Source organism: Tympanuchus pallidicinctus, unplaced genomic scaffold, assembly GCF_026119805.1.
Source record: "Tympanuchus pallidicinctus isolate F22 unplaced genomic scaffold, pur_lepc_1.0 scaffold7, whole genome shotgun sequence".
In the NCBI taxonomy this organism is placed as follows: Eukaryota; Metazoa; Chordata; class Aves; order Galliformes; family Phasianidae; genus Tympanuchus; species Tympanuchus pallidicinctus.
Genome location: NW_026294791.1, coordinates 3,465,217 through 3,490,127, shown reverse-complemented (window position 1 = coordinate 3,490,127; position 24,911 = coordinate 3,465,217). Strand labels below are relative to the sequence as shown.

The window sequence follows — 24,911 nt, the reverse complement described above, 5'->3', positions numbered from 1 at the left end:
ATGTGCTCCCTTGGAAGAGGTTACGTAAAAACCTAGACCATAATAATCTCAGAGAAACCCCCGAGTGTGGTGATTAAAAAGACCAAACGATTAGGGGAAACACATCAAAGAGTCTCTGTGAGAGTCCAAAAAGGAAAAATACTGATTATATTTGTTTTGATTTTGTCTTACATGAAGTAAAAGATGTGTGGTGTGTCCTGGGTCACCACCCTAAGGGGTGTGTACTTAAAGACAACAGAATCAGGCTCCAAGACTTGTATGTGGTTTATTTTGGTTGCAGGGCTGGGAAGATAAGATACCATTGTGCCATCTACATAGTGGTGCTATCAATCTGATAGATTATACTTTCCATACACCTCTGACCACCTCACCTGCCCTCTGCCCACTAATCTGTTTCTAACAGGGTGACTCCTAGCTTTCTGGCCTTTTAGAAACTTTCGGCTGTGATTTATTTAAACGGCCACAAAAATGTTTTTCTTCTCCAAATGTGTAATTCTCTGTGATGAAAGCAGCCAGAAGCGTGAGATGGGTAACACTGATTACTGAAGCTATTGTGCTAGCTCAGGCTCAGTAAACTGTGAATCTTAGGGGCCAAAATTGTTTAGAATTCCATCCAAGGTCTGGGAATAAGAGCAGATACTCATTGATTGATAGCCTTGTTGTTCACACTCCACCGGGTTCTAATGCTGTTATTTTAGAACTGTGTTAGATTCATTTAAAAAGTTTATTAGACTTGGTCTGCCCTGGGAACCAGGTTAGAAAAGATTTGAGCTAATGAAATATGCAAAATGTGGTTTTAGGGCTCTCCTTTAATGTGGAATGGAGAAGAAAGGTTTTAGTTGGCTACAGCAAATCCAGTAAGGGAACTGTTTACTTAAGACTCTCACAGTTATTTTTCATGTGCATTTTCAGAGCTTTTCAGCTGGACTTACTTCATGTAGACTAGCATATTAATCAATATTTTCTTCTGATATTTGTTTTCCAGTTGGTATTCTGACGTAAGTAGTCACAGTTGTTTTCTTTCTGGGAGACTGGTATAGCAGATTCCAAAAACCTATGGGAAAATAACTGAGCTCAACACTGGAAATGGAGGAATATAAGATATAATCCCAATTTAGGTAGGAGTATTGCATCCGAGTTTATTTTCCCATGTGCAAAGTGATGTGGCAATAAGAATATTACAGATTCTTGATGTCAAGGCTTGCGTACACGTGAGCGATGCAGCCATCCTTAGAAAATGGAAGTCAGCAAAGCCTTTGTGCTATCCTACTGCAAATATCATCTCTCTTCCCAAGTGCTCATCTGTAACAAACAATATTACCAAATCTACATCTGAAGATGGCACAGAAGGAGCCCCTGGGCATCTGAGAAGTTCCACTGCTTCCCTGGCTGCCTCATGTTGATGGTCATTTTAGGATTTCAGATGAAGAAAAACACTGGCAACAGTGCATAATATTTTCTTACATAAACAACAAGAGATTGAAAACAAAAATCACAGTGCAGGAACATATTCTCTTTGTGCCAGTTGGGTGATATATTGACTTTGCTGGTTATGCATGTTTGGCTTTGGCCTCTTTGGAACACTCCCAAGTTTGAGTCCAAGCTGCTGATGTTGTCTTGTACTTTTTTTTAATGAGTTTTTGTGAGTGTAAATGAGGCTGCTTGGAGCAAAATGTTTCAGGTGAAAGATCCTTGCGTTTTTTGTGATCTTCTGTCATCTTGATTTGATGACATGGTGTAAAATCTACCTGTTTGCATGACTAATTTGGGACTCTTGAGAGTAAAAGGTGAGAAACAGAATAGAGAAATGAGTAGAGGCAGCAATACTTTCATTCAAATCTTGAAGGCTGTGAGACATTTTCTACATCTGTGATGTCTTGCTCTTGCACATTAGATAGGTTGTTTTTTTGTCCAGATCAGGACTCAGGTCTGTTTTCCCTTCTTAAAAGAAAGACTGGGAAGAATCATTCTGTTTATGTTAGCATTTAGTTTTGATCTGGTAGTCATAAAACCTCAGATATGTTTGGAAAGCAAATAGAGGTGCAATGGCAAAAGCAGTGGTGTTGGTTTTTGTTTTATTTTAATTTACTTAACAGCAAAACTAAAAATGTGATGCTGATTTATATGCAGTAGTATTGATTCCTATATTGTTACAGCTATGTAATCTAGAGTCTAGCTGAGCACTGAATGTTTTTTTCCTATATACTGAATCCAAACATGACATGCTTATTTTAAACTTAAAATTTCTCTATCTGTGCTTAGGATGCTTAATTGAAGTGGTGGCTCAGAAGCAGGCTGTTCAGTCTCCAGTGACTCAGAGAAGTGCAGTGGGTAAGCACTGTTAAAAACCAGGTGCATAAATTTGAAAATGTTGATCCAAATCACATTATTATAAGTAGTGGGGAAATGTCATGACTTACTGAGATTAAACAAAGACCTGCTTAGAATCTTGTGACTTCAGCTCATAAATGGATTTCATCACTCATTACAGCTGCATAAACAAATGCATGTGGCATATATGCATGTTTTGTTTTTGGAAGTTGTTGTTTTTAAAATCCCCTCAGAGGTGTTTTTTGTTGCTTTTTTTTTAATTGCTCCTAATGAGCCAATGTTCCCCAGTTCTGGAGCGATGCCTCGTGTACCTGAGCAGCGTAGCACGGTCATTGCTTTTAAGGGAATAGTTTGCCTGCTTTTCTCCCTTTCTGGCAGCTGAGCTGCTTTGGCAAGCAGGTCATTTTAAAGGAGGAATTTACAATATGAAGCCTGCTGTCAAAACTTTTATTCCTTTTATGCAAGTAGCCTTAACCTAGTACTCACTTAGAGCTGTGGAAGTGTAGTCCCAGCCCCATCAGCAATTGGAGTATGTCCTACATGATGTCTCAGCTCCTACTGAATAAGTTTATCATGTATCTAGGTATTTTTTGGTTGGTTAACATAACTTTTCCTGTTGTGTGTGTACCTGTTTCTCCCGATGGGCCTCATGTAAAGAATCCTAGAAACCAATGCCCTGTGATTATCCATGTGTAATTAGTAGTTCACCCAGTTTTCTTGCCAGTATGTTGCAAGTGGGATGTGGCAAGATTAAGCAAAGTTTTGGTCTTCCTGCTGAGACTATTACCTGAAGGCACTAATGATGACAGTGGTTTGTGATGTACAACAGGTGCTTGTCATCTGTGGCTTTAAAATGTGGCATAGATAAAAACTATTAAATCATTCACATGTCTCTGGTTTAAAATATACCACTTTTGGTTAAAAATCACACTGCTCAGCATGTTGAGGCAGGCAATTATCAAAGATTAACCTTGAGAAACCGAGAAGACAAAATACAGGGGTAATTCCTTGAATTTCAGCTTGCCATTTCATACTCTGAACTGAGATGCTGCATTATTCCTAGCTGGGCAGCTCCAATTTTACTTGCAGCCTCCTCTTTTTACTCCTGAAAGCTAGGCACAAAAATAAAAAGAACAACATGGGACAAGTCGTGTTTGGGGCTCTTATCCATATATCCTAAATAGATGGATTTGGACTGAATTGGATTACTTTGTTTTACTCCCTAGAAGGATAACATCATACTAAAAAGCGACGTAATTTAAAATGGATAAACCCCAAATCTTTACACTTTTCTGTCCAGTAGCACTAATTTTTAGGCAACTAGGAAGGAGCCCTAATCATATGTGATCCTAAAACTTGCTTAAGCAACCTGCTGAATGTATCTGTGAGTATCCTGCCCCTTCTGTTGGAGTCTGAAGAAAATCCAGTTGCTCATCACCTCTGAAAACCTGCCCTCTCATTTAGGTAGTTAAAAAAACTCCTGACGCACTCCAAGATGTTGCCTTGAATGCCTTAAAATGTCACATTAAAATCACGTACAGTTCACCCACAAACCATCTGGCTTTGCAGATCTGAAAACGATTAATTAAGCTTCTCGCCTTCCTAATAAGGCCTATTGGAAGTGCCACACGGCCAGCAGTGGGTCTGCAGTGTGCAGGATGGCCGTGGCCGAGGTTCCCTGTGCCCGGTGGCCGGCAGAGCCTCGCCACACTTTGCTGTGCTACCTAACACAGCTCTCACAGCAGGCTGGACAAATACCTGTGTTTGCCCTTAAAAGGCTCTGCCTGCTGCTGCAGGAGCCCCAGCGCTTCCTGGCTCTGCTCAGCCACGCTCCTAAAAAGGCAGTTCCTTGCTCCCACTTCCCGCAGCCCAGCTCCCCGGGGAGGACGGCCCTCCCAGGACCAGCGGTTCACTTACAAGGAAAGCCTCCCTTATGGCTTTTGCTGTTGCTTCTCGAGGAAGCCGTTGTGTTTACAAGCACTGCTGGGGTTCTCCTCTCCTCGGTGAATAATGGAAAGTGTAACAGAGTGCAGTGCCCGAGCCTGCAAGCCTCCCAGCACAGGCACGTTTCTGCAGCAGCGTGCAGCCCGGAGGGCTCTGTGCAGGGAAGGAGATGTGCCGTGGGAAGCAGTTCAGAGCCGTAGTCTTGAAAGCGTATTAGGTTATGGTTTTATAATAGAAAGTAGTCAGCAGCAATATGAGCTCAAAGCAATTCATGTCCTTTTTCCTCCTCCCCTGGCTGCCATTCCTGCGCTGCCTCTTTGCTTGTGCTTGCGCAGCTCTTTGTGGGGCCATGCTGTGTTTTTGGTTTGATTTGTTCTGAAAGCCAGAAAAGCATTTTCTGCTTAGCTTGATGGTGTGGCTTCACAAAAAGCTGTGCAAGTATTAGCTGAGTGAAGGATAGGAAAGAGGGACAACAGGACTTGGTTACCAATGCCCCATAGTCTTCCTAACATGAAACCATAGCTACTGTGTGCACCTTCTGGAGAAAAACTCTCCAACTGCTGAATGTTTTATTAGATATTTCTACAGATTTAATTGAACGGCTCTGAAGGATCTGATTACTGGTTTATTTATTTCACATGCCAAGTTACAGGCTTAGTTACAGTCTGGTAGATTTTTAAGGACAAGTTCTTTACTGAAGCCAGATTTTGGAAAAGGCTTGAATATACCAATTCAGAAGGGGCTTTACACAGCCTTTTTTTTTTTTGTTTTTATTAAATTAACAAATCATCCTGGCTCAATTTGAAATAATTACAAAGAGAATTTTTCAACTTTAAGATCTGTGAAATTCTGACATGTGCGGCGCGCTGAGTGCTCTCGTACTCATTTCAGAAAGGGACTTAAAATAATTCATTTCCAAGGGGGTTGTTTGGGAAAGGCCAGCACCAGAGGTCCCCCTCACTGTGTTCTTCGGGGCGTGTGGGACATTGGGGTGCAGCTCACTGAGGTTGAACGCAATGTACTCAGGCACAGCAGTTTGTCTCTTCAGAGCCACACACTTCCTTCGTTTATCAGGCTACTCCTGGCAATTCTGTTCAACCTTTGGACTTTATGGCCTCTCTCAGGATGTAGCATTGGTTCCCTAATATCTCTTCTCTCGTCTTTTGCCAAGTTTCCAGCAGGCAATGAGGCCGTGGCAGGCAGGGTCACAGGTGTTAAGGGAAGTCAGCAGCACAAACAATTATTGTTACAAAATCAGATTCCGCGCTTGTAAGGATGAAATGCTGCTTTTCTTATTCCTGTCTTTTCTTTTTTTCTGAGATTACAAGGCATTTCCTACCTCATTCTCCTTTTACACCAGTGCTAGGTTAGCTCCCATGGATTATGTAGTTGAGGTTAACAGTACTGATGGTGTGGATAAAAGTAATGGCAGTGACACGCACTTTTTTAATGCACAATGTTAGCTGAGGTCTGTTATCTATTTTCTAGTATTGCCTTTATAGCTGCTGGTGCTTTTAGTATGTCTGTCGTGTAAAATATGATGTGTTTGAATGGTAGTTAATGAGGTACATAGGCAGAAACAGATCAGACAATAAGGAAGAGGGTGATTAGATAGAAACGTTGATCGAACAATAAGGAAGAGGGTGATTGACTGTTGGTCTGATGCAGTGGGAGGTGGCGTGTCTGACTAACAGCTATGGAATTTGATAATTTGGCAGAAGAAAAACACGTGCAGCTACAGATTTGGGGCTGTCTGGGGACAGTGGTCCCAATATACAGCATATGTGAGATTTGGAAGTTGTATGTTGTAGGGAAGATGCACACATGAAAAGGTAGTGAGAGGACTGCTGGAAACACAGCTGTTAATCTGAGTTCAGAAAGTGCCTGTATGTTCTTTTAAAGTGAGCAGTAATTTTGGTGCAGAGCAACTTGTCCCCAATACAGTGTTATTAAGGGAGGCTGAATGGTCCAGATCTTAGCAGTTTCAGAACACTTTTGAATTTTAGAAAAGTTCTTTATGTACACAAAGCACTTTGATGCAACACTGCTATATGATCAGTCTGAATTAACAGCCCCTCTCACGCTTAGTAGCACCATTCTCAACCCCTGATTGTGTTGCTTTTCTTAGTCTACAATGTAGCAGCTCTGCATGGGGCTCTCACTGGTCCTTGTTTATGTACAAACTCGTAGCAGAGCAACTCTGTCAGTTTTTGTGTTGTTAATATTTTTGTAGACTGCTCCAGCTGTGTTCCTTTGTGTGAGCACAGTTATAGTCAAATCAAGGACATATTCCCCTTCCAACGTGTGAATTAAGTAGGATTTTAGAAGTGTAAATCTACCCGACTTAGGAGAATTTACTGCTTTACCTCATTGATAGAACAGATAAAATGTTTGAATGTTTCAAAGGGGAAATTTAGAGAAGCAGGAGCCCTTTCAATCACACAGGTGCTCTGAAGTCCCAGTGGCAGCCCATGTTTGAGCCCTGAATGCAGTCTTAGCACTTTGTTCATTTTCTAATAACCAATATCCAGTTGATGCAATGAGACCTGTAGAAAAAAGTAACTAAAAGTACCTGAATTTTCCCTTTAACCACATGAAGAATGCAAGTGCAGTTCTGATAATGCAGAATAAAGTACACTATAGAACAAGCTGGTGCTGTTATAGCCATGCATGTTAAATGTAATTGGTGATCATAAAAGGAACCTTTATCAGGAAACGTCACTAAAGGTAAGCAACCTTTTGCAAATAGATTATTACTTCCTGGGATAGGCTCTGTATATAGTTTATAGAAAGCTAAGATATTAGTGCTACTTTGATTAATAAGCAAATTCATTTTTGTAGGAAGTATATTTTCGTAGAATCAGAGAATAGAATCACAGAATGGCTTGGGTTGGAAGGGACCTCAAGATTCATGAAGATTCAACCCCCCACCACCACATGCAGGGCCACCAACCTCCATATCCAATACTAGACCAGGCTGCTCAGGGCCCCATCCAACCTGGCCTTGAACACCTCCAGGGATGGGATATCCACAGTCTCTGTGTGCAGCCTGTTCCAGCACCTCACCACCCTCTCTATGAAGAACTTCCCCCATGTTGATGCAAACAATACAGCTCATGTATTATGATCTGTCATTGTCATTGCTGTTTAAGAAAATCAAACTTTCAGAATTTAGAATCAACCATCACAGCACGGTTTACTTGTTTCAGTGTAGTATCCTTTCAACACAGCTGCTCAGATGTGCCACTTTGCACGTAAGGCAGTGCTGGCTTCAAAAGGCACTGAGGATCTAGGTTTTTTGCACAGGCCTTAAAAGTAACCTATGGTAATACTGATAGAGTTCACCAAAAAGGCATTTTCTAGGGCTCTGCTCAGAAGAAGATGGTGCTTTCTTTTGTCCCACCTTCAGTTGTCATTGTTGCAGTTTATAGCCCAGCTTTTAATGGTACTAACCAGAAATACCTTGAAGCGCTGGGCTGTAAACTACAGCAGACGAGCAGCTGTTGTGCAAGCTCTTTGCTTCTTGTGGTGAGGATGGGAACCTTAAAAATTGGGTAGGGTCAAGAGCAGGAAATGGGAGCCATTACGACTGTTCCAAGGAAGTGGTTCCACTCGTGAATCACAGTCCTGGTTTCTCCATGCTGTGTGGGAGTGGCGTCCTGTCCTGGCTGCTCTGCCACTGGGGAGAAGGGAGAAGGAGATGCTGGAGTTCCACCACCATCACTTCTCAGGCTGCTGTCATTTGAGCAGCTGGAGCAAGGAAGAATCTGAACGGTTGGAGTACTCTTAAGCTTTTATGCAGCATGAATTAAGGATTGCATTCCATTGCTAGTTAGATGATGATTGGAGAGTGACAAGGAGTGCTGTCCTTTACTGGAGGAATTTGACCAAATGCCACAACCACCTGGGTTATCCTGTAGAGAACAAAATCTGCTATTGTGTGAGACAACCAGGGCTGCCAAGTCTTGCCCACCTCTCACCCCTCCCCCCCTTCTTTTTCCTGCTGTCATGAGTCACACAGCTCTGGCAGCGCCTGGAGCCAGTCTCGTGGTAGCACAGGAGCCTCTTACCCTCACTTGTTCTCCAGTCCTTCCCAGAGGAAAACGGCTGCGTAGGCTTCTGCTCCCTTTCTTGCTGCATCGAATTGCTGCCACACCTCAGTTTCTTCAAGGCTTCTTGTCAGGGCACCATTGACTTACTCATAACTGATACAGACATCAAACTCAAGCAATCTCTCCTCTGCTCTCCAAGCTCTGTGGCTCCTGCAAGCTTTTTCAGTGCTGAAAGGACTGTGGACTTTGCCTAGTTTAAAACCTCACCCAGAAGCTGTTTCTGCCCGTTCTCAGGAAGAGAAGGCATAGAATATGAGAGATCCTGGCAGTTGAGTGTTGCTGTTGTTGATCCTTTCAAAGCCCACTCATGACTAGATGATCTCGGGTGTCTTTTCCAACCTTGCTGATTCTATTAAATAAATCCCCAAGATCCATTACAGGCTTGCTGTAGCAGTACCAGCAGTGGCTGTGTGTTGGTAGCACAAGTCTCCTATTTGCAGTTTGAAAGGCAGTGGTTGCACACAATGAATGACTTGGAGAAAGGACGGACCTTTGTCTCTCACTTTATCTTTGCACTGATTAAATGCATCTTCTTCCATCTCTGAAGCAAATGTACACTGGCACGGATGAAAGAAGAATAGAATTAATAGAAAACAAGCAGTTCTGAAAGAATCAGGTTTTTAAAAGAGAGTCTTTTACCTATCTGGATCCTGTATCCTCATAGAAAACCTGGTATAGCCCAGAGAATCTGCTAGAGGTATAAGCAAGCTGTGATATATAATGTGCACAGAGATGATTTCTGGGTTTTATACAGAAGCTGTGCTTCTATTTCTAAACTCACTGCTGCTCTGCTTTGCTGCATTTTCACTAACACACAGCCCAACAAAACTGAACAGTAAACTGGGTGCTTCTCCAGATGTGGTTACAGGGAAGGATGTGTGCAAGGAACTCTTTGGGGTCAAGTTAAGTCTCCTGGGTGAAAGAATTGGACTTAATTCTAGGAAGGGGCAGCGGAAGAGGATCCACAGTGCGTACGTAGAAGATTGAGGCTTGGTCTTTGCTCCTTCCACAGAGGCTTATTGCTCACATGGGTTCCGAAGTCGATTTACATGTTCAGATATAAGAATATTTGCAAAAGTTGAATGTGTTCATACGGAATCGGTGTCAGCTGGGGACATCAGGTAATAATTTCTGCAGTCAAATCCAAATTTATTTGAGAAAGTGTGAAAAGATTCTTCTGCTTTAAGTTAGGCTTCAAGTAACTGAAAACTTGTCTGCCTCTCACTAATTACCATTTTCTTACATAGCTGTAGTGTCTTGGAAGTTTGTGCTTCATGATAAAAGGGTGTACCTTCTAATTTCTACCTAAACAGTCTCCCAGAGTCACACTAGGGTTACACAAGACGTGAATCAAATGATGTACCTGAACATAAAAGCTATCGGTATTACAGGTTATTTTGTATTAGCTATTTATTCTTTTGTTAAAAACAAAGTAGTCTGTAAAGTCACGAGGAAAAGTGCTACAAGTTCTAGTTGTTATTTTAAACGTAACAGTACCCTGTTCCTGGCTGAGAAATATCCATGAGGTGACAGGTGATGGAGCATTAGGAAACATGGAGGTTAGATCAGGCCACTGATATCAGGAACTGAACAAGAGCTGTGGCTAGGATTCCTAGTGAACCTTCAATTAGATAGTCAAGCTAATGAAAGGGAGGCTGAACCTTAAAGATATCCTCTTCCTAGTGGCTTCTTGTATTCCTGGTGCCAAGGCTTGTGGTGATATGAGTACAGATCTGCAAGTGCAGTCTTAATTAAAGGAGTTTATACATCTCAGCCATCTATCCAGTATCACTGAAGGGCTTCACAGTGCACACGGGCTGAATTAGCATTTCTGATTAACCTCTGCTTTTTGCACAGATGTTGTAAGGTGTTAATCCTCATGTCAGTGTAATGAGCTGGAAAAGCTTTGGGTTGAAATCTGAGCAGCATCTAAAAAACAACGAATGTTTTCGTCGTGTCGTTATCTTGACTGGCAGACAGAACCCAACCTGGTTGGATTATTAAGTAAGAAGTGTGCACAGACTGACAGCTTGTACATTGTTTTATCTTTAGAAAGAACTTTTACAGTCTCTAGTTATAAGCTTCAAAAATAGTAGAGGTTTATAACCGAAAGGCTGGCAGATGTTTAGCTGTTGCAGATAAAAGTGAGGTTTAAATACAGTTATTAATTTCACATGCTGCTATCATGGAAAGCAGTGAATAAATGTGGAAGACCAATGCATTATAGTTAGCTTTTACGGATACCAGCACCCTAAAAAATTGTTTATATGTCTGCTGCTTATTCTTTGTAACTCTTTGTAATGCTTCCAGTGACTCCAGTGACATACTTAGATAGAAGAGCTGATCAACTGGAGCCTTACCCTAGAAATGAACTCCACTAATCAACTGCTCATGACTCCAACAGATGTTTCTGTTTTTCGGACAATTGAAACCTCATGTTCTGCTGTGTTTTTTAAATACATTTTTTTCTTTTCGTACTAGCAGCAAATGCCCCATTACACATGTGAGCTTCAAAAACTTGTCACATGATACCAGGAACAAATTGTTAAGTCAGTCAGCAAAGTTAAGGCTTGAACTGGTGGTCCGCTGAAGGCAACTGGGTCTTAAAAGCTGGAGGAGTGCTGTATGAAACTACTGTACTGTGGTTTTGTTGTAAATGCCAGTACTCTATTTCAGCCTCTTGTACGAAATTTGGCAGTGTTAGTTGAACTCAGATCAAAACTCTTTTTTCAAAGGCTGAATCGTTTTAGGATGTGCAGATAAAATTAAGCGATACGTCTGAGGATATGAGTATTGTGCTCTTGAAACCGCAAAAACGGGATGAGAATTGTTTATATGATGTTATATAAGGACTTATCTCCTGAGGCAGATCAGAACTGGTGAATTTTCAGACATAATTGAAATACAAATGTGCATAATTTTCTATTTACTTTGATTTGTTTAGCCTGTTGCATTAAATTTACCACTCCAGGTTTATTCTTTTTGGTAAGTGACTGATGGATCATTGATCAATCAATATCTTTGTGTGATTTGGGCAGAAGGAAAAATAATGTGAGTGGAAATAATGATAAATTGTCAACCCACAAAGATACAGCATGCTCTGCTGTCAGCAAAGTCAGAACTACTTAGTGTAAATGAACCACCTGTTTAAAGACTACAATGGAACAATTAGAACTGCAGGCAGTGGAGACACCCTTTGAGATTACAGCAATTCATTTGCAAGCCATTTTTCTGTTAGCAGTGAGCAAGTCACCGTGAGCTCTCCCCTGCCCTCATCTACCCACACTTGGCTGATTCAGGAGCCATGGCATAGCAGGGTTGAATAGGCAAGGTAAGACCAGGAAGCTTATCAGTATTCACACTTTGTTTGCTGAGTGAGATCCTGACCAAATGTGGGGAACCTTAACCACGACTTGTTCTTTTACCCTTTCCCAAGGTAAATACATTAACTTGCTGCCGTTGCTGGACTTGATTGTCATGATAAACCCAAGGACAAAGAGCAGAGTGAGTTGCAAACTGATTGAGTGGAATGAAGGTGAAAATGAAAGTATGGGGTGCGCTGTCTGCCTCTGCTGCCACTGTTGAGATGCTAGGTTATTTGAAACAGTTCTGTCAATGTCAGGAATTTTGTAGTAAAAAGGCATCTGGTTGATGAATGAGCCCAACTACATTGCTATCCGAAGCATATGTATCGGCGTTTCAATTACAGAGCTGCAGAGGTAGGATTTAATCAGTTAAGGATATGGGATCTGGGAAGCTCATAAAAGGTGAATAACAAAGCCAGCAGATGATCCCCATTAGAGCATGTTCACAGACTGATCAGAGTGGGAGGAGAGGAATCATTAAAGGAAAGAATCCTCTGAGCCAAGGGATGACAGGTCTCTGAGAAAAGCTTGATTAGAAGTGCTGAAGTTGGCTGACAAGTCACAGAGAGTGAAGAGCATTGATTTGAAACTTTGGCAAGTGCCTTTTCAAACTGTGAAGAGACAAGTACAGGAGCAGAAGGAAAGCGATGAACAGACAAGAGTTAAGGCATGGAGAAAATCAAGCCAGTCATTGTTAGGCACGAACAACAAACGTAGGGAGAGAGGCTGGAACTGGACAAGGTGTCACTAAAGTTAATTGGTAGGAGCAGATGCAAGATCACTTTGTAATGACCCTTTTGAAGCAGTTGCTTCTCAGATTGGCCTGCTAGATGGTGATTGAGATGTTCTGGAGCCTACTGAAATAAGTGCAGAGATTCCAGCTGGTGTCAGTAGTACTGGATCAGTCTGTAGCTGATAAAAAAACAACAGCCAAAAGATGCATTGTCAGGCTAAAATAAGCATTGCCTCTACCCAGTATGAGGAGACATAAGACAGTAAAGCAAAGCTGACTGTGTCTGGAACCCTAATTACAGAGCTCTCAGATCTTTGGAAGGGCGTAAGAAAGCACTGTTACCCTTTGCCCTGCTTCCAGGCTGGTGGCAAGGGAGATGCAGAGATTTCTCCTTCCAGGGAGGATTTCCAAAAGACTGCAGTCTGCTGTGTGATACGCTTGCAGTGATCTTGCGTGTGTTTGTGTGCACATACTGCTCCCAGTGAGAGGGCAGTGATGGCTCCTCTGCCAGGAGCCGGCTGCAGCTGTGGTACTACCCAGGGGAGTTCAATCCCTGGGGACGTTCAGTCTGGCACCCCCCAGCACCACGTCCATGAGCTCGCTCACATTCACAGTGCCAGCAGTGAGTAGTCATCTGCCGGCTGCACGCCCACGGAGCACATCAGGAAGGAAACGGCTGGTCTCTAAAAGGCAGGAGTGTTTTGAGAAAAAAAAAAAAAGAAAAAGCAAGCAGCAGGCAGCCTGTGTACCAATTCCTCCCGGACTGAAGGAATCCTTTGCCCCGTGATTCATGCTGAGCTGTCCGGTCCATCCGGCAGCAGCCGTGTCAGGCAGCCACCCACTTTTAGCTGGGTGCTGGTGCTGTCGCTGCTGGCACAGGAGCCTGCAGCGATTCAGGATTCTTTTGTTAGTCAGAGCACTGGCACTTCCTTTGGCATTTGTTGGTCTGCAGGAAGGCTTGTGTTCGAGTAAAGGCGTTTTTGTTGTTGTTGTTGTTGGTTTGTTATTATTTTGTTCATTTACACATTTGGACCCTGAAGGTTTGATTCAGACGTCTTCCTTGCTCTCCACTTCCTGTAGGTTGAAGTCTCTGTTTTCTGATGATTAGCCAATACCGGCTGTTCTGGCAATGAAGATGTCTCAAATCAATCCTATCCTGTCTGGCTCTCAAATCAATCCTATCCTGTCTGGCTTTCCAGGAAGAGCCACCCCTCCCCTCTCTCTCCACAACCCCTGTCATCCAAGATTGAAATTTATCAGAGCTGCTGTGAGCAGGAAATTAGCTCCTTTACAACTTGTTCTCCACTGCTTCTCATTCATTTTATTGTTTTAACGTTTTCCAGAAAATAAGGCAGAAAACAAACCTGCTTCCTCTTCAAAAAACTTGTGCTGTTAACCTGTGAAATGCTTATTTCCCTGGCAGGCTGCTGCTTATCTTTATAGCAGAATCACGAGATTAAAATCAGTTAAAGCTGAACCGAGATAAAGAATAAAACACTGGAAAACATTTAGTCATCCTTTAGCATCCTGAAGATAAGAATTTCTGCATATAGGCATCAAAGTGGTAATGAGTGCCAAGGGAGGGATTGGCTCAGGAAAAATGGAGTGAAGGGTGCTACCTACAGCCTTAGGAATGTGCCTATGAGGAGCTTACTTAAAGCTGTGGGTCTTTGACACCTATGATAAATTGGCTTGATTTTTCTGAGGAGTGGAGCACCTGCTAATTCCATTCATGGGAAATTCTTCTTAGAACTGCATTCAGATAACAGAAGGGTGTCTTTTAGCTTATTCTGTGTGTGACTTTTAACGTATGTATATTCATGTATTCTGTGTGTCTTTCCAACGGCAGCACTGGAAGATTTTTCTTGAGATATGTAGAAGGAAAATACTGTCTTAATTAATGTCAGACATTTTTTGTGCTATTCAGCATTAAAAATAAACGTCTGCCCTGCCAGAAGTAAATTTGGCAATTGTGTGCTCCCTGCTGCAGGAAAACAATGTCTCTCTTCAGAGCTCAGAACCAAGCTTTGGCAATGAAATGAGGACCGATGTCCATTGATCTCAATGGAAAATCTATTATTAGAAAGATTGCTGCGACCACATCCTGCCATCATTTTGTACTGAGAACCACCACTGAGGTCAGCAGGATTTTTGTGCAAATATTTATGGCAGGATATGGCCCACTTCAGGGCATTCTCAGGGCTGAGAAGCCTTCAGATGAATTGTTCCTTCTTCTTGTTGATCCTATCGGTCTGCTAAAATCTGATCCACAAACACTTCAAAATCCCACCATCTAAGTTGATGTTGACTGAAACTGAGTAACTCAGTTTGTGCTCTTTGAAATCAGACATGAGGCAAGAGTCTGGCATTGCACAATGTCCTGACTGGTTTTACTGTGCCTTCAACACTGAATGGGCTGCATCCTTCTAACTTCTCAAGAAAGCAGCAAGGACTAAGTTGCTGTGTCAGATAGACCTGTGGCTACAGCAAGTGAAAACTGTTGTTAATTGGGTAACTCAAGAGTTTCGTATTCAGCAAATGCTTTGCATGTGTGACTAGTGCAGCTAATTTCCTGCTTGCCAAAGTCAGTTCCATCAGTGCTTATTGGAACCACGAGCTTGGATAGTAAAGGGAACGCACTCTCATTTATCCTTTTGATATGAGGAATAAATGAATTCTTTTCAGCTTACTGTACATCCGTATTTTCAATGGACAGCAAAAAACTGTGTCACTGACTCATTGTTTGATCTTGGGTAAACCATCTAATCCAGCCTATCCCAGTACCCCTGTGTACATAAATAATGTAATGACTCTCATCTGTCTATACAAACTGTTAGATTAACTTCGTTTTATAAGGTTTAGCTTTCCTTTAGTCTTTTCTGGAGTGCTTTATTGGCGAAAGAAGGCTTGTACCTAAGTCAACCCAAAAGGTTTTGTGTTCTCATCTCTGTGCTGAAACCATCAGTATCCACAAGTTTTTGCAGTCTGTGTGAATAATGCTATTACAGCTGGAGTAAATGTTTCTGGAACCTGTTGGACCAGGCTTTAAGTTTATAGCAATTTGGCACTGCAGTCATTGTCCTGATAACAGGACAACACGGCGTTCTCAGCAATACTTTTTGGAGTCTATCTGGGTTTTTGCAAGCTGGGAACATACCTGAACCTATGTTACATCTGAGCTCTGTACAAAGATTGCCTGTGAAAGGTGAAATAGGCACGATGATCCCATGTTCCCCTGAAAGAGGAGTTGTGCTCTTTCCTGATCTCGTGAAGAAACATGTTTTAATTTGCAGCTTAAAATCTATAACAGAAAATCTTAATTTCCTTGTGTGTCAACAGACATAATGAAAAAAAAAAGCTGTAATGTGACCCAAAAAGTTAAGTGAGCCGTTCTGCATTAGCATGCCTGCAAAACATTTTCAGCTATAGACTATGCAAAATAATTCTTTGCGTTATCATCTGTATTTTGAAGCCCAGGAATTGCATTTGGTTAATCTAGAATCTACATTCTTCTCATGTAGATTTCTGCCTGGAAAAAAAGTGTCACTTGAGTGCTGGGAAAAAATGCCTTGCTAATAAAACAGCTGATGGTGGAGGTGTATTAGTTCCAAAGAAACTTGTTCCTTATAATTTCTTCACTTGGAGATGAAAGTTCTGGAGGGAAAACACTACAGGATCTGAGGATCAGTGAGTCCAGGGGATGTGTGATATACCCAATAAGAGCATTTCAAATGAATGTGAGAGATAAACATTTCCATTTTTCAATTTCAGTATTATCCCAATGCAAGAATAAAGCTGAATAGTATAACCTCAAAAATGGATGCAAAATGGAATTCTTGTTTTCCAGCTAGTTCTGAACCAGAACAACTGCGTGCTTGTGGAGGGTGCTGGAGAGAGAGATTTCCTCTTAAACATTCAATGAAAAACGTAATCCTGCTACTGCATCGTGGTCAGAGATGTCTGGCTCCTTGATGGAGCTCCCGGGGAAGCAGCTTGTGTTCAGCAGCACACAGCATAAGCAGTAAGAGCACTAACAGAGGCAGCTTTGTGATTTATATGCTGAGTTGTGACTCAGACTACATTCAGCTCCACCTTGCCCAGAGATTTCTTTCTTAATCTTGGGCGATTCATTTAATCTCTCTGTGCTTTGGTTTCCTGTCTGTGAGAGTTTGCCTGCATGAGGCATCAGTGAACTACTTTAAGTGAGATATTAGGATAATGCAGCTTACTGAGCAAGCTAACTACTTTAAGGTTAGCTTAAACCTATTCTGACAAAGTTCAAATTGATCTAGAATAGGTAATTTTAACTTTGAGTTCCTGTTTTGCTCAAGTGTGTCTAAAAATTGGATCAAATCAGGATGAAATGAAGATGAGAGGTCCACATACTGTGTAGCAAAGAAGGTTTTTTTCTCTAAACCTTGTCTAGAAGAACAGAAACTACCTATTGTCCAGCTCCCTACAGAAGTGATCAGATAGCTTTGAGGCCTTGTGTGGGTCTACCAACAACCCTGTTAGCTGGGGCCTTTATCCTATGGGCTGCCTGCCTCAAAAGGCTTTGGATTCATCTGTGTTCTGGTGGAAGAATGAGATAGCATGACTTCAGCAGAGGCATGAACCTTATGACTGAAGTTTCTTACAAGGTTGTAATAGAAAGTGAAGGAAGTGACAGAAGTCTAGATGTGGTTCTCCATCATTGCAAAGCCTAAAACAGTGGGAATCTTCAAAATCCAATAATTTTATTGACACCCTTTGAATGAAAACGTGCAGGTTCAGTTTGTACAAAGAATTCACATCATTGAAACGAAAGGGAGTATTTTAACTGCTTCCTTCTATTGTCTCGTCTTACTCTCTGCTTTACCACTGATGTTCTTTTTTTGTTGGAATGAACACCATGGTTTTTGTTCCGGAGAATAATAATAGCTGTAATAGAAAATTACCACTTTGCAAATCATTTTGGAAAGTACATATGGAAATCTTTAAGAGTGGAAATAGTTGCAATGGATGATAGTTGCTATTAGCAATAAAAATGTTTGGCTTAAGGTATTGGGAAAAAAAAAAAAAGCATTGGAGATAGTGAAATTTCATCTAGATAGAGTACAGGCCTACACTGAGCGTGTGATCTTTTCAGACACTGGAAGAACGGAGGGGAGATTTTGAATACCCTGAAGTCCTGACCTGCCTTCCTTAAGTCCTCCCAACCACAGGCACTAAGTGTTCTTTAATGCAAGTCAAACCCTCTGAACAAGGAAAGAGAGAGAAATTAGTCTGAACAGGAAGCTTCAAATATTGTAAGACTAATTGAGTTTAGATAATTAAGGGGTTTTAGAGCAGTAATTCAGGGGAGAATGGGAGGGGAGGACAGTTTAATTGAGATTGCCTGTCCATCTGTGAATTCTCTGTGCAGCCTTCTGTGGCACATCCCGATTGTCATTCGTTCTGACCTAAAGCAGTTGATGCACTTTGTATTGACCTTATTAGTTGGCAACACTGCAGGCTTCCCTTCCCTTCGCGCTTTGTTGCTATTCACATTCTGCCTGCAGAATGGGGCATGTGTGACAGTTTTTTGTGTTGTCCTTGACTGGAGGAAATGCCCTCCCCTGTCGTGTCTGCCCTTTTGGGACCTCGCAGAGTGCTCTGGGGTCAAGCCAGGAGTTGGAGGGATGAGGAGCAGGGTTTGAATGCTGCTTTGTAGTTCAGGAGAATCTGTTAGCAGTTCCCTGTGTACTGGAGCTAAGTCTTCATCCCTGCCACAGCAATGGAGCCAAAATTGGAATCAAACCCTGCTGCTAGGAGCAGCTTGATGGTGATGATAAGCCCATCTGGTTCAGTAGGTGAGAGGAGATGGCAGCCAAGTCTTATTGCTTTCCAAGGGAAAAGGCTCTGAATAGCTTTGCACTTGCTGCCATTAAGTAAACAGCTTTTTTAGAGGATGTCATTGTATATTCTGGATCACAGGAACAAATAGCTGCACTAGCTGCAGTGCAGAACCATGGATCACCTCCAGCTGTGCACCTCCACGTGCAGCTGCTCATGTCTCAGGCTCCCCTGCAATTGTTAGCGTGGAAGAGAGAGATCCTGTGAGGTTTGGACACCATCAACAGGAATCAGACACTGAGCCTGTGCTGCAGTGCATGAGGTGGGATTGTTGTTGAGGAACAGTGCTGAAGTGCCCACAACTGAGGCCTGGTTGCTGTCTGACAGCTTGGGCGAGCCTGGAGTGCTGCAAGAATGGTGTTGACGTCTGAATTTTGATTTATTATTGAATGAATGGAGCTGTGTTCTGCTAGAGTGACCCTCTCTTTGGCCATGTCCGCCCTACAGGCAAGGGGAGTGACTTCCAATTTTACACACATGGGTGCCCATAGACACTGCAGTGATTTACATGGGAGCACCATGCCAATGTAATCAAGATCAAAACGCTGTCGAAACTCTAGCTCCTTAATTTAGAAAGAAGCTGGCAGGTATTGGGAGGAAAGGCCTGGAAGCCTGTCAGAGCAATGACAAATCGTGCTGAACTTGTGTTTGTAAATGCAAGCAACCAACTTGGTGCATCCTAAGGACCTCTGAGAAAATAAGAAGGCACCTGGATGTGGCTTGTCTACTGTTTGCTTCTTGTCTCCTGCTCTCCTATGAGAGCTTCAGTGGAGGAGTTGCAGCAGAGCACAGTGACCCAGCTGTGTCAGAAATCTGCTTGTCAGAAACCGGGGATAACTTGAGGATGTTTTCATATGGAGAGCAGTGCTAGTGCTGTGTGCTAACCTGCTCTCATCAGGTGTTTTCCTGGTGATGTTGTCATTACTGTTCCTCTGGGACTATTTGGATATGGGAAAGTAGAATAAATACTCAAAGAGGATGTTTCTAGCTGCTAATTTTCAGTCCAATTTGATACAGGTCCAAGATTTAACACTTCCTTTCTCTGCCAACCACATACTAAAAATAACATATTTTCAGGATATTGGAGACCACTGGTAATCTGTGGTATTTGGCACTTGAACATTCCCTTTCATCTGGAGATCTCAAGGCAGAAAGCTGGAGTCTCAAAGTGTCTACTTGAAGCTGGGAGAATCTGAGACATTATTAGGCTTCTTTGGCATGTAAATGACCAGGAGGCAAAATCTCTGAATGACTGGAAAAGTCTGAATTTTCTCATTGAGTGACATCTATTTAAAAAAAGGCAGTTTTGCCTTAGCACTCTGTGCCTTGCAGCAGGGAAGATCCTTCACAGGGCCAGGGGTGGCTGCTAGCGGGGGAGCATGGATTGCCCAGCACTTACAGCCCCCATGGAGGTTGAGCAGGAAATAATTCACATTTCATTTTCTTTGTCCAGTGAAGCAAGGCTTTAAAGTAGCTTTCAGTAATCAGATTGTTAACTAACACTTCTGGCATGAAGAATATTTTTTGACAAAGTTTTTATTGACTTTTCTGTTTGTTTTTTTTTTTTCCTTCTCTGTATTAGGATTATTTTTCACTTTGGTCCTTGTAGTCAGTAAGATAGAACTGGTGGAAGCAACTTCTAAAAAAAAAACAAAAAACCAAGAAAAAAAAAACCATTTGGCTGGAAGGAAAGCCAAAGATTAGTTCTGTTTGTGTAGATTTATTGTAATGTTACCAAAAGTCAGGAGTGTCTGCACTGCCCAGAATACAGCAGTTCAGTGTATCAGAGGGGTCTTCTAAGGCCTTGGGAAAGCAGCTGCTTTTCCTCTGCTGGGAAAACAACACATAGGTGGTGGGATTCAGCCAAAGGCTGTGAGTCCAGTGAAGGAGCTCAGAGGCTGATCTAACAGACAGGCTGAGAACAAGACGCAGGATTCCCAAGGAACAGAAGATTTATTTGGATTCCCTCTCTGAGTGGTTGAGAGCTTTTCTCCTAAGGCTCGGGGTAGCAGCAGAGCCTCTTCTCTCCTGAGCTGAATGAGGGCTAATGATTTCTTGCGTTGAATAGTTTTGATTGCTCTGCTTATTTTGATAATTTGCTTAAGTCTCTCAAAGCAACTGTAATTTAATCAAGCTGGCAGTGGTAGTCACTTGCCTGGACAGCAAAGAGACCGTTCATCCCACAGTGGTGCAGGCAGCTGGCTTGTCCTGGCCATGTGCATCTGCTGAGAGCAGAGCAGATCCTGTGGGGAATGAATTACTGCCTCCAGCACGTCACGCATCCATTGATTTTCATTTTGTGCCACCTATCCCAGAGATGGTGGGCAGAGGTTGATAGCCACTGCAGTCAGAGCCTACAGACAGTGACCCACATCCTGATAATAAGCAGGGACAAAACCATGCCATTACTTCATTACTTTTGAGTCGATAGAAGAGCAAGATGTGGTGTGCCATTCAGGTAACCTGGCCAGGCATGCACACAACATCCTGCCACTGGTCAGTGCTACTTGTTTCCATTGGAGGCACTTTCAGCTCCAGGTTCCAAAAGCTGCTGCAGCCAATTGACACTGTTTGTATTTGTCATTACAATGAGTTTTTATATCCTGTGTTCACTTAGCCTTCCTGATCTGCATGGACCTTTTCAGTAAACTACCACTTACAGCCTCTCGGGAGGCTGTAACAAATTTTTCTGATCAGAAAAGGCTTTTCTCACTCAGATGCTGTGTTTGCCTTGTGGCTCGGCTTGACAGGTGTCCCTGATCAACTCTGCCTGTGCTTCTCTGGGTGACTCGAAACACTTGAACTTTGTGGGATCATAGAATGGCTTGGGTTGGAAGGGATCTCAACGATCACGAAGATCCAACCCCCCTGCCACATGCAGGGACACCAACCTCCATCCCCAATACTAGACCAGGCTGCCCAGGGCCCCATCCGACCTGGCCTTGAACGCCTCCACGGATGGGATATCCACAATCTCTCTGTGCAGCCTGTTCCAGCACTTCCCACTGTCTCTATAAAGAACTTCCCCCTGACATCCAACCTAAATGAATATTCCCTCCCTGTTAGCACCTTTTGTTACCCTACTTGGGAGGCAGAGCAGGGCTTGAAGTCCTGCAGGTACTGAAGCACTTCCCATGTCTGGGAAGGAGTTCTTACTTTGCAGTACTGGTAATGTGGTGGTGTAGAGATGGCTGGTGTGTGAGCATTGAATTGTTTGGTTGGCATAAGAAATGAAGTTTCAAAACTTCCCGCAACTATTTGGCCTGGCAAATCTCAGGGAAGTTACTGTTTCCACCCTGATTGCAAGAGCTCCTTTTGTTTTGTTGTACTATATTGTCTATCTGACTGTGCACTGAAGCAATTTCTTAACCCCTGCTGGCCTCATGTGGCCCCATCCTGACAGATGTGAAGGAGCACAGGTAGATAATGGAAATTTTTTTCCCTGGTATTGACAGTGAGGTGCAAGTACCAGGTCTCCATAGAGATATTTCATGCCTGACGGTTGCATCATGCTTGGTGACCTTCAAACTCTTGCTTGTGTGGAGGCTGTGAGGACCTTTTGATTTACAGCACTGCTATTTAAGTGGTTGTACACCTTGGCAAGGGCCAAATTACTATTTCAGTTCAAGTCTGTGGGTGATGAGTGAAGAGACACATTTTGCACTCCTGTCACACGGCTGAAAGATTTATTTATTTTTGAATGTTGCAGATTTCATTTGAAGTTAAAAAAAAAAAAAAAAAAGACTATTGCCTAAAGAAGAAAATGCCTTGATGAAACATTTCTTTGTTTCTTGCTTTATTTCTCATTTCTTGGGAGCTGCATTGTGAGGGAACCTATGTTCTAGCTTTGCCTCCAACTTCTGATTGTTCTGGGCCTTTCTCTCCACATTAGTCATTCCTGGCTCTTGCTTGGGTTTGTTCCAGTACCCTTCTCTTCATCTTCACTTAAAAAAAAAAAATAAAATCTTTCCTTTGCATCTTTACTCTCTTTTCCCTTGGCAGGAAACAAAAGGGAGGCACTGCTTGTGGAAAAATAACCACTTTGAAACCTATGAACACAAAATGAGGCTGAGAGAATCAAATGCATTTCTGGAGGTGCTGGTGTAGAGATGGAGAGATAGTGGATGTTCTGGGGGCACCTGCACTGCTCCTGGGCTGGAGAAGCAGAAGTGAAAGACAAGACAGCTGTGGAGGAGCAGAATTCATTTCCAGCCCTCGCTGTCTGCACTCTTTGCCCTTCTTGGACGATGAACAAGCAGGTGCCTGCCCGTTCATTGCAGTGAATGTTGCACAAGAAGCTGTAGGCTGGTGGAAAGACTCCAGGGAGCCAGCTTCAGCCTACGGACAGTAGGTTTGACTCCCTGAGTCTAGACACTCTCCCAGGCACTACGTCAGCAATAATTTGTCAGTCTCTTTATTTTCCAGTGGCATGGTTATTATTTACTAGTGCTGAGATTCTCCTTATCCTCTTCCTTACTCTTACCATACAGGGTCCACTTTGAGCAGAGGCTACCAGAGATACAAGTTCCATGCTTTTTTTTTTGTGATAGTAGTGATACTAATTATTCCTTAGCAGAGGCGAAGGCACTGAACACAGCTGCATATCTAAGGCTCACAGAGAGGCAAGGAGAAGACCTTTTTTTGAATGTTTTGTGAATTTCCACTTCCAACTGATGACCCAAGAGCCTCAGATATTTTAATAAGATTTGTGCATATTCAGATACGTGTATCGGGTTTGGGAATAAAGGTGTGACCATACGTTATTGTGACATAAAGAAAAAATTCTTCAGTCTCAAAACCACTGATGCTATGACTGTCGTGATTGCAAATTTTTGCACCACAGATCTTCAACTTTCAGATACTGTGGCTTGAGCAAAATTGCACACTTTTCCTGGGGACATTAAATGCAACCCATCTTTAAACATTAAATTAGATACCTAACATAAGAGGGCAACGTCTCTGGATCCCTTATATAGTAAACCAAAAGCTGCCTTTGCAGAAGCTTTTCAAGCTAACTTCTGGTCTGACCCTCTGTCAGGGTTTTCTTGCTGGAGAGGAGGTCTGGATTAGGTAGAAGGGCATTTTAAAGTAAAGCCTTGTGAAAATTCCCTTTTTACTTCCTCCTTTCTTTTTGCAACTGGGATTAAAAGTTTCAAGTGCTGACGTTTTGCACCCCAATTTCTGGACTCTGTTGCTCTCCAACAACATTACATCAAGTCTCCAAAACACAGAGAGAAGGTGATTGAACAACGATGTGTGTTAAGGGTCTGAGAAGAAGTAAGCTGCATTGACAAATACAGACTTCTTAGAATGTTTTTTATACAGTGCTTGGTTTTATAATATGCAGCAGGATAATACAAGTTTTGCAAGACTTGTCTTTAATGTTTTGGATCCACTCCCAATACTGAAAGGGCATTAAACTGTGCAACTTGCTGGTTTCGGGGAGAGGGGGGGGAAGAGAAACCCATGGAAAAATAAATCTTTAACTCAGAAGAAAAATCAAGGAACTCTCTTAAACTCTGAGGATCAATGTTGTTTTATTATTAAACCACTGTGCTGTTGTTCCCATGGAAACAAAGAAACAAATATTTGGAGCTCTGTAACACCTTCCACCAAAATTCCAGTAAAAATGTTTTGGAAAGCGTTTCTGTCAATGTGAGCCCTCCTGTTCTCTGAATGAAAGCTTTGTGCAGCCGTCTTGAACTCCTGCACAGGCGACAAGGTGAAACTGCGCACTCAACCTCACGAACATTACTTGTCTTTACAATTCTTTACAAAGAATTAATTGCATCAGGAGCTCTTTGCCCAGTACAAACGATAAGTGTGAGGCTCCAGGAAAACCCAAATGAAATGTGTGACAGCAGTGACATTTGGACATTTGCTATTGGTTTGGGTCTATTTTTTTCTCAATCCATCATTTTGTACAGATCAATCCTAGCAACGTGCCAAACAATTTCCCCTTGAACTCAGAATGATCTGTTCAGAGATGGAAGAAAACAAAGGATGAAATACACCTGAAATTTTGGCAAAAAAATCGTATTTACTTTGTTCAGATAATATGATCCATCTTTTCATTACCATTGGGAAGAAATCTTTCCATGCTGCCAGATAGCTTTTACTTGAGGCACCCCATCTGTTTATATTTGCTGTTTGGGGTGAGGGAAGGAAATCTGATTAAACTTAGCAGGTACTCTTTCTTTTTTTTTTAATAATTAAAATGGTGCTGTTGTCTTCTCTCTGTCTGCATCAATGCTTTCATCTGCAGGTCGACTGCCATATTTTAACAGTTGAAACACCAGCAAGTTTTCTTGTTACCTTAATATCTAAACAAGGAGTTTTGTCCAAACAAGATATGATAAAATATACAGACTTTGGTTTTCTGTGTTGAATATTTTAGTGAATGTAAGGTCAAAACTGCAATTAAATATCTCACCACTGGGAAAAGCATCATACTTCTCATTTCCAGTGTGAAAAAAAGTCGGTGATGTCTCATGAAGTACAAGCCCATTTTGCAACCTTTCCCATGCTGGAAGCAGACATCACTTTTTTCTT

The 24,911-nt window shown here is 42.3% G+C and overlaps 1 protein-coding gene across 2 annotated transcripts in view; it reads left to right on the top strand.

Annotated features, from left to right (window-relative positions):
• FGGY (FGGY carbohydrate kinase domain containing) overlaps positions 1 to 24,911 on the top strand; it is a 281,239-nt gene that overhangs the window by 34,298 nt on the left and 222,030 nt on the right. The gene's annotated exons all lie outside the window — the stretch shown is intronic.